We start from the raw sequence: 18,001 nt of genomic DNA, 5'->3' as shown, positions 1-18,001 counted from the left end.
GTCACAAAATTTTCTGGAAAAAAAACTATTCCAATCATGTGAATAGGGTTGATTTGGTAACACCAGCCCCATACAGATGAATGGGACATTTGCAGAAGTTGCTGCAACGCATCTGCCGTGTGAGAATTCACCCTAAGTGTATGTTAACACAAAGCAGATAAGCTGTGGATTTTCTGTTCGATTTGAGACCTGAAACTATGCAACATTAATATGTGCAGTAACAGCATTTTTAACAAATCTCACCCACATGTTGCCAAAAAAAAACCTCCACACGGATATTTATATGGAATGCAGAAGTATGAGGCTGCAAGTAGGTTGTAAGAGCACTGTGCTGTACATGTAGAGAACTGTGATGGCATGGACTCAGGAGTTGTGCTCATGCCATCACTTGCAGCTGGCAGATGCATTCTGCAGCTAGCACCCCGTTCTCACTGCTGGAATTAGAGAAAATGCCAATCCCGGCAGTTTAACAGCTTAGATGCTGTTGTCAATGTTGACCCCCAACATCTAAGTAGTTAGAGAAGGAGGCTCTCACCCCACTGGACCTCCCTGAGGGGTGCCAAGGGCAACCTAACAATGGCCTGCCATGTACCGATGACTATTAAGGATGGAATAGGCAGTATGTCAGATATCACAGTAACTGACATAATACACTGGAATACATAGGTATTCCAGTGTATTATCTGAGTAATCAGAAAGATGTTCAAGATCCCTAGTGGGACACAGAGAAAAATGGTAATAGAAAGAACGAAACACTAGCCCAAATTTACTAATGAAAGTAAAAGAAAAGTGTCACAAATTGGGTTTGACACTTTATTCCCACATGCTCCATGAGGGGGTGGGGCCTAGCAGAAAACAAGCAGTGCTTCGCAGGACAGGGGTGGAACTTAAGATGCGACATTTGGCGCCTATCCTATTTGGCATCTATCCTTGCACCAGATTTATCATCCAGCCTAGGACACAGTGATAAATCTACTGCAAGCATGTCTAAGCATATGCCATCTGCAGGATTAGTAAAGATGGTCCACTGTCTACAAACAACTCTCTACCACCATATATTTCATCTTTAGCCTTTTTAACTGGCTGACTCGTACATGCCCAAAACGCTAGCATATTTTCTTGCCAGTTAAAATGTTCTTTATTACATTGTTTCTTGCATGTTGAGCAGTTGCCATGTTTAAAAGACACATGCTCAGACGGTCTTTGTGGAAATGGCATGATTTATTGCAGATTACTCCTTGTAACCAATGCCTCTGTGCTAGGAATGCATTTCACTATTCTGTCAGAAGACACTCAGTAAAAAGCCATTTTTTTTTTATAATACCTGTATACAATCCTTGTCACAATATACTGTATATTAATTTACCTCTTCACTACATCACTGCATGAAATAAACAGTATATATAACTTATATAGAAACTGATAGAGGTGGCTGGAAAGTCTAGCGTGCTGATATCTGAAGATGTAGTACAGTATGTAATTTGGCCTTCATCCCATCCTGTAAAATAATTCAATTAGAGAAATAGTTTCCTGGGCACCAGAGCCGCTCTCTGCTGGGCAGCGTGGCATTCCCTAGTTCCAGCCATGTCCTCTGCTGTCATCTCTCCATACTTTAATACTGTAGGGCCTTTGTTCAAACAGCACATGCACCCGTAGGCCGCTAAGCTCCGATTTCCAGTTTTCAATTAAAAAACAAAAAATTGCTTAATAACATTATGTTTTGTGAACTAAGTGAGGATTAGGTTTCAGAGAGCAAATCTGGATTTGCTCTTAAGAAATACCTTGGTCTTAAACTCTGAGTTTCTGGGGAAAACACTAAAAGCAGCCATGTCGCTCTTGGATTAAGTTTATTCTTACAAAGATGAATGTTTTACGTTTCTGTAAATACTTGTACGTGTACCCTAAGGCAACATTCAGTATGAGGGGTGGACATCTACAGAACATACCTTCTTATTCATTTTTTAGATTTATAAATAATATTTCTGGGAAGTATTAGGCTGGGTTCACATCACGTTTTTGGCATCCATTTAACGTATACGTTGAAAAAAAATAATAAAAAGGATACAAAAGCGTAGCACAATGCGCTTTTCTATCCTGCAGAGTGCGGCAAAAGTATGTATATATTTAACGGATTTTTATTTTTGTACAATGGAACTCAATGGTGACGGATGCCATTGTATGGCATCTGTCTGAGGAACTATTAACATATACGTTTTTTGCATATGTTAAACGGATGGCAAAAAACGTAATGTGAACCCAGCCTAAGATGCAATTTAATATTTATTTAAGAGAAAATGTATTACAATGTCTCTAATACTATAGGCTATTCAGAAACAAGACACAAGCTCTAAGCCTGGTCTGATCATAACGCACATGCACTCAATAGTTCTAGGACAAAATGTATAATATATCTTAGGCTCTGTTCGCTTCATGCTGAGAGGCTACATTGGAGGTATGTACATTAGACTATCTCCTGACATATCCCAGCCGCCTTTTATGTAACTAATAAAGACTGCCCTGTATAGGCAGTCTTCATGAACCTTCAATATCATGCGGCCATTAACCCCTTAGTGACCACCCCTCGCCTTTTTTACAGCGGTCACCAAGGGGCTTTAGGCTGGACCGCCACCTTTTCACAGCGTCTAAGTGCTGCACTCACATGAGAGTTGCACTCCTGCTCTAGCAGCCCAGAACGGCAGGAGCGGTGATTCGGACTGTTTAACCCCTTACATGCTGCAGGAAATGGCGCCCGCTGCTTGTAAGTGCTGACTGAGAAGCGGACTCCTGGGACCTGGTGTAGGCCCCAAGCCTGCCTTGAGTGTTCCCCAGCAGGCTGTGCCTCTGTGGCGCAGCATGCTGGTAAATGTCAGTATAGCACTGACATTAAAATGCAATAAACTATAGGGATAATGCATTGTATTTTAAAAGCAATGCCTGTTATAGTCCCCTTGCGGGACTAGTAAGTTGTTAAAAAAAAGTAAAAAACACATTTACTAAATTTTAAAAATTCCAATAAAAAAATATGCTTTTTTCCATTGCAAATTTGACTTTCAATAAAAAAAATTGCAAAAATGTAATGTTCCCCACATGTTTGGTATCACCACGTCTGTAACAACCTGCACTACACAAATATCATGTAAATTATGCCCTACAGTGAACGATGTAAAAAAAAAAATGCCAGAATTGCTCATTTATTCTTAGTTGCCACAGAAAAAACTTCATAACAAGAAATCAAAAAGTGTTATTTACCCCAAAATGAGACCGGCTGTACAGAGCTTTGTTAAATAAAATGCTAGCTGCGTCGTAATTGACCGCGTGGTTCTTTACCACAGCTGGCCTCACCCAGGACAGCTCACAACCGTGCCATAGGTTCATACCATTAAAGGGGTTGCCCGGGATTCTGATACTGATGGTCTATCATCAGGATAGGTCAACAATATCAGATCACTGCAAGTCCGACACTTGGCACACCCATTGACAGCTAGTGAGTACTGCAGCTGGGGCACCCACCGTTCAGATATTTATGGCCTATCCTGAGGACAGGCCATCAATATCAAAATCCTGGACAAAACTTTAATATAATGTGAACAGAGCCTTTGGGCGAAGTGGCACCTATGTCACTTTCAATCAGCCTGTAGCTTCCATTTTCCTGCCTGCAATAATCAGAAATCTCAGATCACTGAACATCAACAAAACATAACCTTTAATGTTAAGTGTAAACCTTTAAAGTAGGTGAATCACAGAAAAGCAACATGATGCAGGAGGAACCACCACACTTAGGTCCTGCACACCACTGTAACACTAACCCTCCGACCTAACACAATCTGACACCCTGATAGTTTTCCCTACACATTTCAAATGCAAAGTGAAGGAGGGCGCACCATGAATGCACGGTCACCTTCCATTCATTCCTATGGGAGCGCATGCGCAGTGCACCTTCTTTGACTTGCGGGCTCCGTTCTTAAGATAGGGATCCGCACCTATCAGACATTAGGGGCATCCTAGGTATATGCCCCCAAAGTCTAAGGTGCAATAACACCTTTAAGGAGTTGACTGACTTATGGATTATCAGCATGAGTGTAGCATGCTGCTGTGTTTGAGAATACCTGTGTATCTGAATAAGATACTCCTACACTTAAATGGGTTGTCCCACAAAAAATATCCTACAGTTTTCAAACCAGCACTTGGATCTGAATACTTTTGTAATTGCCTGTAATTATAAGTTTAGCATAACCACAGAGTTATTCAATAAAATGTATCTGTATAGCGCCACCTGCTGTTTTTTTTTTTTTTCTTATTTCTTTGACCTGCTCACTGAGAAGGCCGCACATGGTCAGTTTCATCCTTCAACTGCCTCCTGAGCTGTGATAGGGAGAGCATGGACACGCCTCCTGAGCTGTGATAGGGAAAGCATGAATACGCCCCCTGAGCTGTGATAGGGAGAGCATGGACACGCCCCTTAGCTGCAGCAGAAAAGACACTCCCCTTGAGCTGCCAGCCGATATAAATCTAGCAGAACAATGAATGGGGAGATCTCTGGATCCATGTGAGGTACAGGGCTGGTTCTAGCTTTGTTAGAAAGAGATTGTCATGTTCTATATGATGTCTGATTTTCATTCATTTTAAATTAGTCATGGGATAACCCCTTTAAGAGCTTGCCCTCATTTATTAATAAGTAGCAGTAATGTAGTCCCTTAAACTCACCAACAGTCCAAATTACAATCAGTTAAGGGTCACAGCCTACTGCTATTGGATTTTATCTATTGGATGAAGGGTGAGCAGTCTTCTGGCACTGCTAAGTGACACCTGGTGATCAAACCAAACCAGTGACACTATTGCTGTGATCAAACCAAACCAGTTGTATAAAGTCAGAAAGTCTACAGTGTGTTAAGAATTTGTCTAAGGGGTATACAATGTGATTAAGCGTCACTTCCCAATCCTGTAGGACAGCAGTTCCTCCCACCCTGAAGTAAAGCATGTTTTCATCTTTTTATGTTTGTCATGTAAAGGTTAGGTATAGTTCAGTGATCATTATAAATAGTAGGACAATGTAGTCAGCGTGATTTAAAGGGGTACTCCCATCTGGAACATTGATGGCATATCGCCACCATTGTCAGACAGGTGGAGGTCCCACCTCTATTTTAAAGCAATCAGTCTGATCATAGCACTACACAGTCTGAAATCACTAAAAATATCAACAGATCACATTTGCTGCATTTTCATGAAGTAGGCTTCAAAGAGCAACTTTCGTACCTTTTCTGCTATGCTGCGTAAGAGTTAATCAGTAAAAAAGCTCAGAAATTCTTTGAAGCACTATACACACACATTTATTTGTTCAGGAACAGAATTGTCGATCAGGAGAACAAAAATTCACATATAAAAGGAAGAAATACAGCAGCACCGTAAACTGGAAAATACAACTACAGTGTTATTTTAAGAAGGACACAGGCTAGCAGTATTAAAAATAATACACTCCGATCCAAGCTTAATACAGAACAAATACAATTACAGGCGGTCGAAAAGGAATACGTGATTTTTATAACAGTATATATGGCTAGTATTAGATACGTTTATTACCACCCTGGGTATAGCCGTATACACCAGGTGTATCTTCTCATACAGCTTTCATCAACACATAATCCAAACTGGTACAAAGGAAGATTAGAGATATATTAGCTAATAGCAGCTAGTAGAAAAGTAGCCTGCAAGATCTTTATGGGTACTTTCACACTAGCGTTATTCTTTTCGGGTATTGAGTTCCGTCCTAGGGGCTCAATACCGGAAAAGAACTGATCAGTTTTATCCTAATGCATTCTGAATGGAGAGCATTCCGTTCAGGATGCATCAGGATGTCTTCAGCAGTGATGGTCAGTTCGCAGTGTTCGCGAATGTCGGATCCGTTTTTCCGGATGACACCGGAGAGACGGATCCGGCATTTCAATGCATTTGTCATACGGATCAGGATCCTGATCTGTCTTACAAATACCATCAGTTTGCATGCGTTTTGATGGACGCATCCTGAACGCATCCAGACCTAATCACATGATCTATCACATGATCTTTTACCATGGTGATGGATCATGTGATGACCGGAGTGACGTCACCAAAGGTCCTTTACCTGTAATTAATGCTCACCACAGGTCCTGTTCAGCAAAGGAGACAGAAGGAGATGCCGGGCTACGCGATCAAGTGGACTAAGGTGAGTTAAATTTATTATTATTTTTTTAACCCCTCCAGCGCTAGTTTACTATGCATTCTGTATTCAGAATGCTATTATTTCCCCTTATAACTACGTTATAAGGGGAAATAATACAATCTACAGAACACCGATCCCAAGCCCGAACTTCTGTGAAGAAGTTCGGGTTTCGGTACCAAACATGTGCGATTTTTCTCACGCGAGTGCAAAACGCATTACAATGTTTTGCACTCGCGCGGAAAAATCGCGGGTGTTCCCGCAACGCACCCGCACATTTTCCCGCATTACCTGTTTGAAAGAGGCCTAAGGGTTACATAGCATCATAAATCAATATATAGCTATGTGAATCCCATCAATGCTGGGAGTTCAGGCCGGGTGCTGCCATGCGGACTCGCTGCGGGAGGAACGCTCGTCTGCAGGGGGCTTAAGAAAAATGTCAGGGACAGCTGCTCATAGGATTGCTAGAAAGGCAATTGAAAGATTCTTGGCTGGCTACAAAAAGCATTTACAAGCTGTGATACCTGTCATAGGGGGTGCTACTAGGTACTAACCATGCAGGATGCCCAAAGTTTTGCTCTGGGCCCTTTTGCTTTTTTATTTTGAAAATGTAAAAGATGAAAATAAAATTTAAAAGTCATCTTTTTGTTATGCCTTTTGGAGATCATTTTATCTTCAACTTGCTAACTGTTCACAGTAACGGTCATTTTGACCAGGGGTGCCCAACCTTTAGCATGCCACTGTATATTAGCCTTGGACAGCTGGAATGATTCCAGCAGAGAGAGCAAGGCACGTTTTTTCTTATTCCCTATGTTAGTATCCATTCCCCTTTTGGGTTGAATCAGCAAGACTTTAGGTAAAAGGTTACAGTTTTACATGGTATATTATTCTATACTACTACTGTATACAGTGCTGCAACACTGTTAAAGCCTTTCGATGAAACTCTGAGTTTAGCTACTCCTCTTAAGAAAATGGTTTCTCGTTTTCTTTAAACTGCACTCACTCAATTGTCACTTTTGTTGTATGCCCAGGGTAATATTCAACTTGTCCATAAATCATCTCTCAAGGAGTCGCACAAGTGTCAGAAAAGTTTCCTCCAAGATCTATTTTGCACTCTATTACAGTGAAGTTTTTACTACTGTCATGTGTGGTGGAGATGGTGTAGCAGAAATGCTGTACAATATTATGACTGCTTTAGCACCTTCCGTTTTAAAAACATATTACCATAAGGACCTTTTCTCATTAGTCTGACTCATATATTGAGCTTAATTTCCTTAGTAATTTTTTGTGTTAATACAAGAAGCACCCCTACTATTTTTAAGCCTGCAACATTTTTACATTTCAAATAAAGAGTTTAAAGGGGTTGTGCAGCCAGTACATACTAATGACCTATCCTCAGGGTAGGTCATCAATATGGGATCAGCGGGGGTCCGACTCCCTGCACCCCCGCATATACTTTTTTACAATGGAACTCTATGATGAGGGATGCCTCAGTATGGAATCTGTCTGAGGCATCCATTAATGTATACGATTTTATGTACGTTAAACGTATGACAAAAACATGATAACAACAGCAATTTTAGATCTCTTGGTACCCATGGCAGGGGATCCAGAACGTGCCCCATCACACTTATTCCTAGAAGTTTAACATGACAAAGTGTCAGATTACGATTATTCATTTAATTGTCTCCAGTCTGCAAAAAAACTGATCCATGAATTTTTTTTTTATCACCCCCATCAACAGAAAGGGCTATTCTAATCCACAATAAAGGACAAGAATAGGACCTATGGGCCCCTTGCAGACGAGCGTGAGAAGATTAGGTCCAGATTAGGTCCTCATTTTCACGCAGCCCCATTCACTTCCATGGGCCAGCGTTACATGGAAATCGCAGAATATAGAACGTGCTGCGATTTTCACACAACGCACCAGTGATGCGTGAAAACCAAGGCTCATGTACACAGACCCATTGAAATGAATAGGTCCGGATTCTGTGTGGGCGCAATGCGTTCGCATCACGCATTGCACCCGCGCGGAATACTCTCTTGTGTGAAAGGGGCCATAGGATCTATTAGGAGTTTTGCAGATGGGGCACATGGATCTGTGAATAAAAGATGTGCATAGCCCCATTGACTTGTATGGGTCAACATGCTGTCCATTTTAAGAAACGTTAGCACACTGAAGAAACTTTGGTGCAAACGATAGTGAAAAAAAACGGACACACTGTCAGTTTTTCATGGCCATTTTTCAACCATTTGTGCATCTGTTTTCTGGCCGTCTCGCCATTTTTAATGGCCGTTTTGCATCCATTTTCCATGGCAGTTAAAAATAGCCATTAGAAATGGATAAATTTTGTTGGCTTTTTAAAAAAGAAAATCCCAACCCCTGCAGTGCCCTCAGTACACATCAGGGATCGACCGATATTGATTTTTAAGAGCCGATACCGATAATCTGTGAACTTTCAGGCCGATAATTTATATCTCATAATATATATTATATTAGTTGATAGTCACTGAGGTGGTGGAAATTGGCATTTGGCACTAGTATATTATAAATGTAAATTATAAATTAATAAAGTCCTTAGTTGGTAGTCAATTTATAATTTACATTTATAATATACTAGCGCCAAATGCCAATTTCCACACCATCCCCCCTCCTCACTGACTTTATTAACCCCTTTCAGACCTCAGATCAGCCCTTTATTAACCCCCTATCAGACCTCAGATCAGCCCTTTATTAACCCCTATCAGACCTCAGATCAGCCCTTTATTAACCCCTATCAGACCTCAGATCAGCCCTTTATTAACCCCCTATCAGACCTCAGATCAGGCCTTTATTAACTCCTATCAGACCTCAGATCAGACCTTTATTAACCCCTATCAGACCTCAGATCAGACTTTATTAACCCCTATCAGACCTGAGATCAGACCTTTATGAACCCCTATCAGGCCTCAGATCAGACCTTTATGAACCCCTATCAGGCCTCAGATCAGACCTTTATGAACCACTATCAGGCCTCAGATCAGACCTTTATTAACCCCTATCAGACCTCAGATCAGACCTTTATTAACCCCTATCAGACCTCAGATGAATAAAATAAAAAAACTCCTCACCTCTCCTGCGCCGCGGCTTCTCTTCATCTCCGGGTCCGGTGTCTCGCTCCCCTGTCTTCTCCGGCCCGCGCTGCACTATTACCGGACAGCGTGCAGCGTCAGGTCATAGGGCATACAATAATGCATGTGCAAGAAGATAAGGTAAGTGATTTTTTTTAACCCCTAAAAGGCCATATTTCACCAGTGTACCTGTTTTTAATGGTTGATAGATGGATGCACTCCTGACAAGGCGCCTGTTGAAAACAGTCACATTGATTTCAATTGGGTCCGTCTGGCCAGTGAAAGCCAAGTGATTAGACCCATAGACTGCAATGGTTCTGAAAACTGTTGTTTTTCACTATCGCGTGCATGTAGCCTTAGGCCTCTTTCACACGGGCGTCATGTTTTTGGGCCGGATAAGATGCGGGTGCGTCGCGGGAAAATACAGAAGTTCGGGTTTGGGTTAGGTGTTGTGTAGACGGTATTATTTTCCCTTATAACATGGTTATAAGGGAAAATAATAGCATTCTTAATACAGAATGCATAGTACAATAGGGCTGGAGGGGTTAAAAAAAAATATATAATAATTTAACTCACCTTAATCCACTTGTGCGCGCAGCCCGGCTTCTCTTCTGTCTTCATCTGTGAGGAAAATGACCTGTGGTGACGTCACTGCGCTCATCACATGGTCCATCACATGATCCATCACCATGGTGATGGATCATGTGACGGACCATGTGATGAGCGCAGTGACGTCACCACAGGTCATTTTCCTCCTGCACAGCAAAGAAAAAGAAAGAAGAGAAGCCGGGCTGCGCGAACAAGTGGATTAAGGTGAGTTAAAAAATATTTTTTTTTTTAATTATTTTTTTAACCCCTTCAGCCCTATTTTACTATGCATTCTGTATTAAGAATGCTATTATTTTCCCTTATAACCATGTTATAAGGGAAAATAATAATGATCGGGTCCCCATCCCGATCGTCTCCTAGCAACCGTGCGTGAAAATCGCAACACATCTGCACATGCTTGCGATTTTCACGCAGCCCCAATCACTTCTATGGGGCCTGCATTGCGTGAAAAACACACAAAGAGGAGCAGGCTGCTATTTTCACGCAACGCACAAGTGATGCGTGAAAATCACCGCTCATGTGCACAGCCCCATAGAAATGAATGGGTCCGGATTCAGTGTGGGTGCAATGCGTTCACCTCACGCATCGCACACGTGCGAAAATCTCGCCCGTCTGAAAGAGTCCTTAGAGTGCCCCTACGCATTATTGAAGATTACTGCAAATTGCATTGCATTAAACTGCAGTACAAGTGCAGCCTGGCTATTAGGCTACTTTCACACTAGCGGTTTTGCTGGATCCGCAGGGTTCAGCAAAAACGCTTCCGTTACTGATAATACAACCGTCTGCATCCGTTATGAACGGATCCGGTTGTATTAACTTTAACATAGCCAAGACGGATCCGTCATGAACTCCACTGAAAGTCAATGGGGGATGGATCCGTTTTCTATTGTGTCTTGCTCCGCGTCCTATGACGGAAAGCAAATAGCAGCATGTTGCGGTTTGCTCTCCGGTATGAGAACGGAACGGAATGCATTTTGGAGCATTCCGTTCTGTTACGTTTTGTCCCCATTGACAATAAATGGGGACAAAACGGAAGAGTTTTTTTCCGGTATTAGGACCCTATGATGGATCTCAATACCGAAAAATATTAACGCTAGTGTGAAAGTAGCCTTAGCGGTAATCAGTTGAGATAGCAGTCACCATGGCCTGGCCACATCATGTATGGACGCCCCAAGTTTCTTAGTTTACGGCTCATTAGACATTAGACTTATGTTTGCTGGATTAACAGCTGACCCTATGAAGACTATAAAATGTTCGGCCTACATCCATTTGACAGGGGGGAAGGATTCAGCATGTTTACACCCAATCCTCTGTTCTCAAGAGATGTAAGCTGCTTAAGGCCTTATTCACACTTCAGTGATTTCCATCAGTGACTGTGAGCCAAAACCAGTGGAGCCTTCACAGAGATAAGGTATAATGGAAAGATTTGCCCAGGTTCTGGTTTTGGCTCACAATCACTGATGCAAATCAGAGACCAAATCACTGAAATAAGCAACTTTCTCCTTTTCCCCCATTGAACCCACACACATGCTTGGGGAGTTCGTGAGGAATAGCTGTTGATATAAAGAGTGTTGGACTGCTACTGGTCCACTATTGTTCTACAGTATACTGTAAGGCTATGTTCACACAGGACAGATATGATTTTCCTGCAGCAGATTTGCATGTGGTGATTTACAGTACTAGCAAAGTACATGAGATTTTAAGGAGTCATGGTACTTTCACACAATGTCATTTCATTTAATAGAGTATGGTACAACTATCAAATTTCTAAATCTCTTCATTTATAAAACCTGTTTGCATCCACCTGAAAAAAGCTGTAAAGTCATGGCCACCAGGGGTCCCACTTCCACCTTAATTTGCAGTCCGCTGCCCGTTGTCAGGCAATGGGGGGGGGGGGGGGGGGGGGGTGTCAGAGCTAGCTGAGATCCTGAGCCTCGTAAAATAACTTCTTCCACACGGCTTCTGTAAAACCACATGACCGTCCTTCCTTTCTATAAGGGCTCATGCACACAAACGTATTTTCTTTCAGTGTCCGTTCCGTTTTTTTTGCCGACTGTATGCGGAACCATTCATTTGAATGGGTCCACAAAAAAACTGAAGTCATTTTGTGTGCATTCCGTTTCCGTATGTCCATATTTCCGTTCCGCAAAAAATTTAACATGTCCTATTATTTTCCGTATTATGGACAAGGATAGTACTGTTCTATTAGGGGTCAGCTGTTCTGTTCAGCAAAAAACAGAATGCACCGGACGTCATCCGTATTTTTTACGGATCCGTTTTTTGCGGATCACAAAATACATACGGTCGTGTGCATGAGTCCTAATTATGATTTCCCCCCTCCTTATCGATTTTGTGAGCTCCGAACCTGAAAAATATAGTGGGAAGTAAGAGAAAAGACGTCACAGCAGTACAGTGCTGGCAGATTCCACAGAAGGGAGACACCCAATGCTTGTGAGAGAAGTGAATCTAGCTGTGCAGCTGAAGAGGGGAATAATTAGGCTGAAATAGACGTTAGGGAAGCCCCCCAAAAAAACACCTGTTACTTCACAGTTATGACTGCACAAAGAAGCACAGACACTATGCAAACTTTTTTTTTACCTTACACTTTAAGTAATCCCATCCACACAAAACAAAATCCAGAGTGTAAACTGACCTGAGGTGCAGATTTTAAATCTGCAGCACAGCGGATTCCACCCTCTGCCATGAATTGGGTGAAACCCATGGAAAATCTGCATAAAAATGGCGGTAGCCTAATAACTGTGGAAATATCTGTGGACTGTACGCGCCAGTAATGTCACAACAGGTGCCAGTTCTTCCTCAGAAAACAACGGAACAAAAAAAGGAGCAAATTTCAAAGCAGCAATGGATACCTGGCCCCTAGGATCCTATCTGATGTTTTAAGGCTGTGCTGACATGGCTCCTAAGATCTATCTGACTTCCTAATGGGGGCTCATGCCCCATGTACGTATTGTGGACTGCAAACAGCGGGTCCGCAATATATGGGCACCAGCCGTGTGCACTCCATATCAGGGATGCAGACCCATTGACTTGAATGGGTCCGCAATCCTCGGATACGGAGCGGTGCTGGGCGGAGACACGGATTGGAAGCCCACAAAAACTCTTCCATGGGATTTCGGTCTGTGCCTCAACACCACAAAAAATAGAATATGTCCTATTTTTTGGTAGGATCTTAGGAGCCATGTGAACATGTCTCTTGCGGATTGCGGACCCACTCAAGTCTATAGGTCCGCATCTGCAAACAGAATGCACACGCTCTTGTGCATAAGCCCTAAGGCTGTGTTCACATGGCTCCCTAGATCCTACCATACTTCCTAAGGCTGTGTTCACATGGCTCCTAAGATCCTACCAGATTTCCTAAGGCTGTGTTCATATGGCTTCTAAGATCCTACCAGACTTCCTAAGGCTGTGTTGACATGGCTCCTAAGATCCTACCAGATTTCCTAAGGCCTCATGCACACGACCGTTGTTGTGTTCCGTTCCGCAAAATGAGGTTCTGTTGTTCCGTGATCTGTTTTTGTTTGCATGTGTTTTCCTTTATTTTCGGAGGACCACCAGACATAAAGGAATGTAAAAAAAAGTCTAAGACAGGTTTGCCATGCAAATGATAGGAAAAAAACGGACGCGGATGACAATCTTCTGTGCCTCCGCGTTTTTTAGCGGTCCCATTGACTTGAATGGGTCTGCGAACCGTTTTCCGTGAAAATAATAGGACAGGTTATATTTTTTTGACGGACTGGAACCACGGATTACAGACGCGGATGGCAAACTGTGCATTAGCCGAGTTTTCAACGGACCCATTGAAAATCAATGGGTCCGCAGAAAATCACAAAAAACGGCGTAAAGGACATGGAATAAAACAACGATCGTGTGCATGAGGCCTAAGAATGTGTTCACATGGCTCCTAAGATCCTACCAGACTTCCTAAGGATGTGTTCACATGGCTCCTAAGATCCTACCAGACTTCCTAAGGATGTTTTTCACATGGCTCCTAAGATTCTATCAGGCTTCCTAAGGATGTGTTCACATGGCTCCTAAGATTCTACCAGGCTTCCTAAGGATGTGTTCACATGGCTCCTAAGATCCTACCAGATTTCCTAAGGATATATTCACATGGCTCCTAAGATCCTACCAGACTTCCTAAGGATGTTTTTCACATGGCTCCTAAGATCCTACCAGACTTCCTAAGGATGTGTTCACATGGCTCCTAAGATCCTACCAGACTTCCTAAGGATGTGTTCACATGGCTCCTAAGATCCTACCAGATTTCCTAAGGATATATTCACATGGCTCCTAAGATCCTACCAGACTTCCTAAGGATGTTTTTCACATGGCTCCTAAGATCCTACCAGACTTCCTAAGGATGTGTTCACATGGCTCCTAAGATCCTACCAGACTTCCTAAGGCTGTGTTCACATGGCTCCTAAGATCCTACCAGACTTCCTAAGGATGTGTTCACATGGCTCCTAAGATCCTACCAGATTTCCTAAGGATATATTCACATGGCTCCTAAGATCCTACCAGACTTCCTAAGGATGTTTTTCACATGGCTCCTAAGATCCTACCAGACTTCCTAAGGATGTGTTCACATGGCTCCTAAGATCCTACCAGACTTCCTAAGGATGTGTTCACATGGCTCCTAAGATCCTACCAGATTTCCTAAGGATATATTCACATGGCTCCTAAGATCCTACCAGACTTCCTAAGGATGTTTTTCACATGGCTCCTAAGATCCTACCAGACTTTCTAAGGATGTGTTCACATGGCTCCTAAGATCCTACCAGATTTCCTAAGGATGTGTTCACATTGCTCCTAAGATCCTACCAGACTTCCTATGGATATGCATAGAGGCCGCAAAAAAACAGCACGGCAACTGAAAAAAATGCGTTTGTGTGCAAGAGCCCTTAGGAAGTCAGGTAGGATCTTAGAAGCCATGTGAACGCAGCCTTAGGCCTATTGCACACGACCGTATGGCTTTTTCAGTATTTTGCGGTCTGCAAAAATACGGATCCACAAAAAATATGGATGACATCCGTGTGCATTCTGTTTTTTGCGGAACGGAACAGCTGGCCCCTGATAGAACAGTACTATCCTTGTCCGTTATGCGGACAATAATAGGACATGTTCCATTTTTGAACGGAATGGAAATACGGAAACGGAATGCATACGGAGGCCTTAGGAAGTCAAGAGGCATTCCGTATTGTATTGCGACATATGGCCAGCATAGACTTCTATTATGACGGAACGCACTACAGAATGCCTCTTATAGGCTTCCGTGGTGCATGCCGTCATAGAATTCTGTTATGGTCCGTGGTAACAGAATTCTAGAAAAACCTAAACCCGTACACCGAACTTGAAAACACAAGTTCTTTCATCACTAGTGCAGATTTTTCCTTATACATTATGTCTGTGGAGGCTCCAGTCCTGCAATTTAGCGCAGGGCAAAGGAGAGCATCGGAGCATGAACTGCTCCGATGCTCTCCTTTGCCCTGCGCTAAATTGCACAGGGCAAAGGCATTTTTAGGAGTTCCGGTGACGTACCGGGCTCTCCATGGGGCTGCCAGGAAGCCCGGTGACATCACCGGTACTAATGGGCGGGCTTTAGCTCTGCCCTAGCCAGTAAAACGGCTAGGGCAGAGCTAAAGCCCGCCCCTCAGAGCCGGTGACGTCACCGAACACACTGCCGGGCGGACGTTACCGCCCGGTAGTGTGTTATTGAAAACAAAAAAGCCCGTGCCCTGCGCGATTTAGTGCAGGGCCCAGTAGCGCATCGGAGCATGAGATGCTCCGATGCTAGCCTCAGGGGGGCTGCCTGGGTGAAAAAAAGGGTATGTCCGAGTTCAGCTCTGAACCCGGACAACCCCTTTAATGGATGTCAAGCTGTATATGACAAACATATACGTTGACATATACATTTTCTTGCTAGATTCTGCAGGATGGAAAAGCTAAGGGCGCTGACGTTTTGAAGCCTTTTTTTCCAATATTTATGTTAAAAATCATGATGTGAACAGCACCCTACACACATCAAACTCATTCTGTTAACTCATCTATACGTTAAGAAGCAACACACTTTACGGATGCAGCAGAGCGAACAATGCCAGCACACCATTAGCCAGCAGTGCTTTGTCACCCAATTATTACCGGACAGAAATAAATCTCGGAAAAAAAACGACCCGCAAGGAGCCATAAATGTCGCCAAAAAATGGACCATAATCTTCACAAAGTGAAAATCGAAAAGCTTTATTCATAATATATAATAAATAAACACATACATAATAATAAAAGGCAGCACAAAGGTGGAACACAAAGATGAGGAACAGGGCCCAAGGAGGGGCCGATAGGTCAGCACACCAAAAAACAGGGAAAAGAATGTAAGATGAAAAGCACCAAGGCACCTCTGGACAATAAGCCCCAAACAGACTGCAATGGAGGCCAATGTGAGGATAGCAAGACTTGGTGATTAAAGAGAATAAGCATACCCTGAGTGGTGTGTCGATCTCTCAGCCGCCTCCTGACCCAACGCCGTTTCGCCAGTAACCTGGCTTCTTCCGTATTTATTATATATTATGAATAAAGCATTTTTTGGCGACACTATAGCAGTGCTAATGCAGCAGCAGGCTTTCCTGCAGTCCTATGTAACCACATAGAGAACCCATTGACATATCAGATGGAATTGCACCAAATGGCAAACTTAGCTCAGCTACATCTATAGCATGGTGAAATTAAATAAGCCTTGACCTGCATGGTGCAGACATCAGATGCCATGGTGTGGGGGTAGCCAGGGCCATCAGGGGTTTACCCACTGGGCATAGGATGCTGACATTCTCTAGGACGGAGTGAGCCTGTGAATAGCCACCTCTATATGGAGCTCAGACTACCTGTTGACGCCCAGTTACCAGGGTATTGCACAAGCTGGCAGAGTGAATAACAAGCTGGCATGAGTAACGCATGGCACAGACGTCTGCACAATTGGCCTCTCTCGTAGCCGACTCCCTCACAGAAGCAATATGGCATATCGGCGCCTACCTGTTGCCTGTGGCTGGCTTCCCCTGTTCTCCCTGGTAGAGCCGGGTGCCCTGGGCTCCTGTAATGTCCTCCTGGGGTGGGAGCAGCGCTGTGCACCCTTCTCCTCTGCCAGGACCCCGCTGTAGTGTTTACTGGTACATGGGCAGCTCGCGCTTTGCCAGCTACTCCAATGCTTTCTTCACACTGCGAAGCTCTGTTCTCTGACTGGAGTTTGGCGACACCTGCTGGATATGATGTGAATGGCGGCCTAAGTGGCACAGCGCCCATTACAGCTGGAGGCGAGCTCTACATACAGTAGAGGAGACTCATAAGGGGTCTTTGAGAAAATGATTGAGCAGATCCCTGTCTGCAGGTGATTTCACTGACTGGGTCTTGGTAACTTAGCCTAGGGATGGTGCTGCTTGTCTACATGCTGCCCAGGAGCGGACTGGCCATAGATACTACAGGGAAATTTCCCAGAGGACTGATGCACAGGGGGCCACCCAAGGCCTCCTCATGGCCACCAGCCGGGTACATAACCATCTGATGCTCTCAGCATTAATTATTGTAGGGGCATCAGGTACATATCCACATGGCCAGCAGCCGCAGGTGCCCTCCTGAATTCAATTATACTGCCATCCTCAGAATGATGATACGGTTTCATACTGGGCTGCGAGTGGCAGTATTTTGTGCTGCACTGGGGCGGTATTTTCTTTTGCATTACATAATTTCTAGCCCCCCCTACTTGTGTTGCCCCTCCTTCTGTCAATTTTGACCTCTGTACAACATGGGGCCACTTTTAGTTTTTTTTTCCAGCTCCCAGTCTGTTCCTGACGCTCCCATCCATGGATGATGAATGTTCACCAAATCCGTAGATGCAGACGAATAGTACAATATGGTCCCTGTGTTCTCTAGTGAATTACTACTGCCTGTAGAGCGTTACTAATTCTGGGCACATATAGTACTCAGCAGCTTTATTTTTATATAACGAACACAATCTGAATCAGCAAATCTCAATGCAAGTCTACTTTAACCCCTTCCCATTGCGGCCAATTTTCATTTTTG

General features: G+C 43.4%; 1 protein-coding gene across 5 annotated transcripts in view; it reads right to left on the bottom strand.

Annotated features, from left to right (window-relative positions):
* Positions 1 to 17,122, bottom strand: part of ANKRD6 (ankyrin repeat domain 6) — a 175,318-nt gene extending 158,196 nt beyond the window's left edge. For all 5 annotated transcript variants that reach the window (XR_005778310.1, XM_040428759.1, XM_040428760.1 and 2 more), the window contains exon 1: positions 16,958 to 17,122. The gene's annotated coding sequence lies outside the window, so the exon portion shown is untranslated. The remainder of the gene's footprint in view (positions 1 to 16,957) is intronic.
* Between the last annotated feature and the right edge of the window lie 879 nt (positions 17,123 to 18,001).

This window comes from Bufo bufo, chromosome 4, assembly GCF_905171765.1.
Source record: "Bufo bufo chromosome 4, aBufBuf1.1, whole genome shotgun sequence".
Lineage (NCBI taxonomy): Eukaryota > Metazoa > Chordata > Amphibia > Anura > Bufonidae > Bufo > Bufo bufo.
This window is presented reverse-complemented; position numbering and strand designations above follow the sequence as displayed.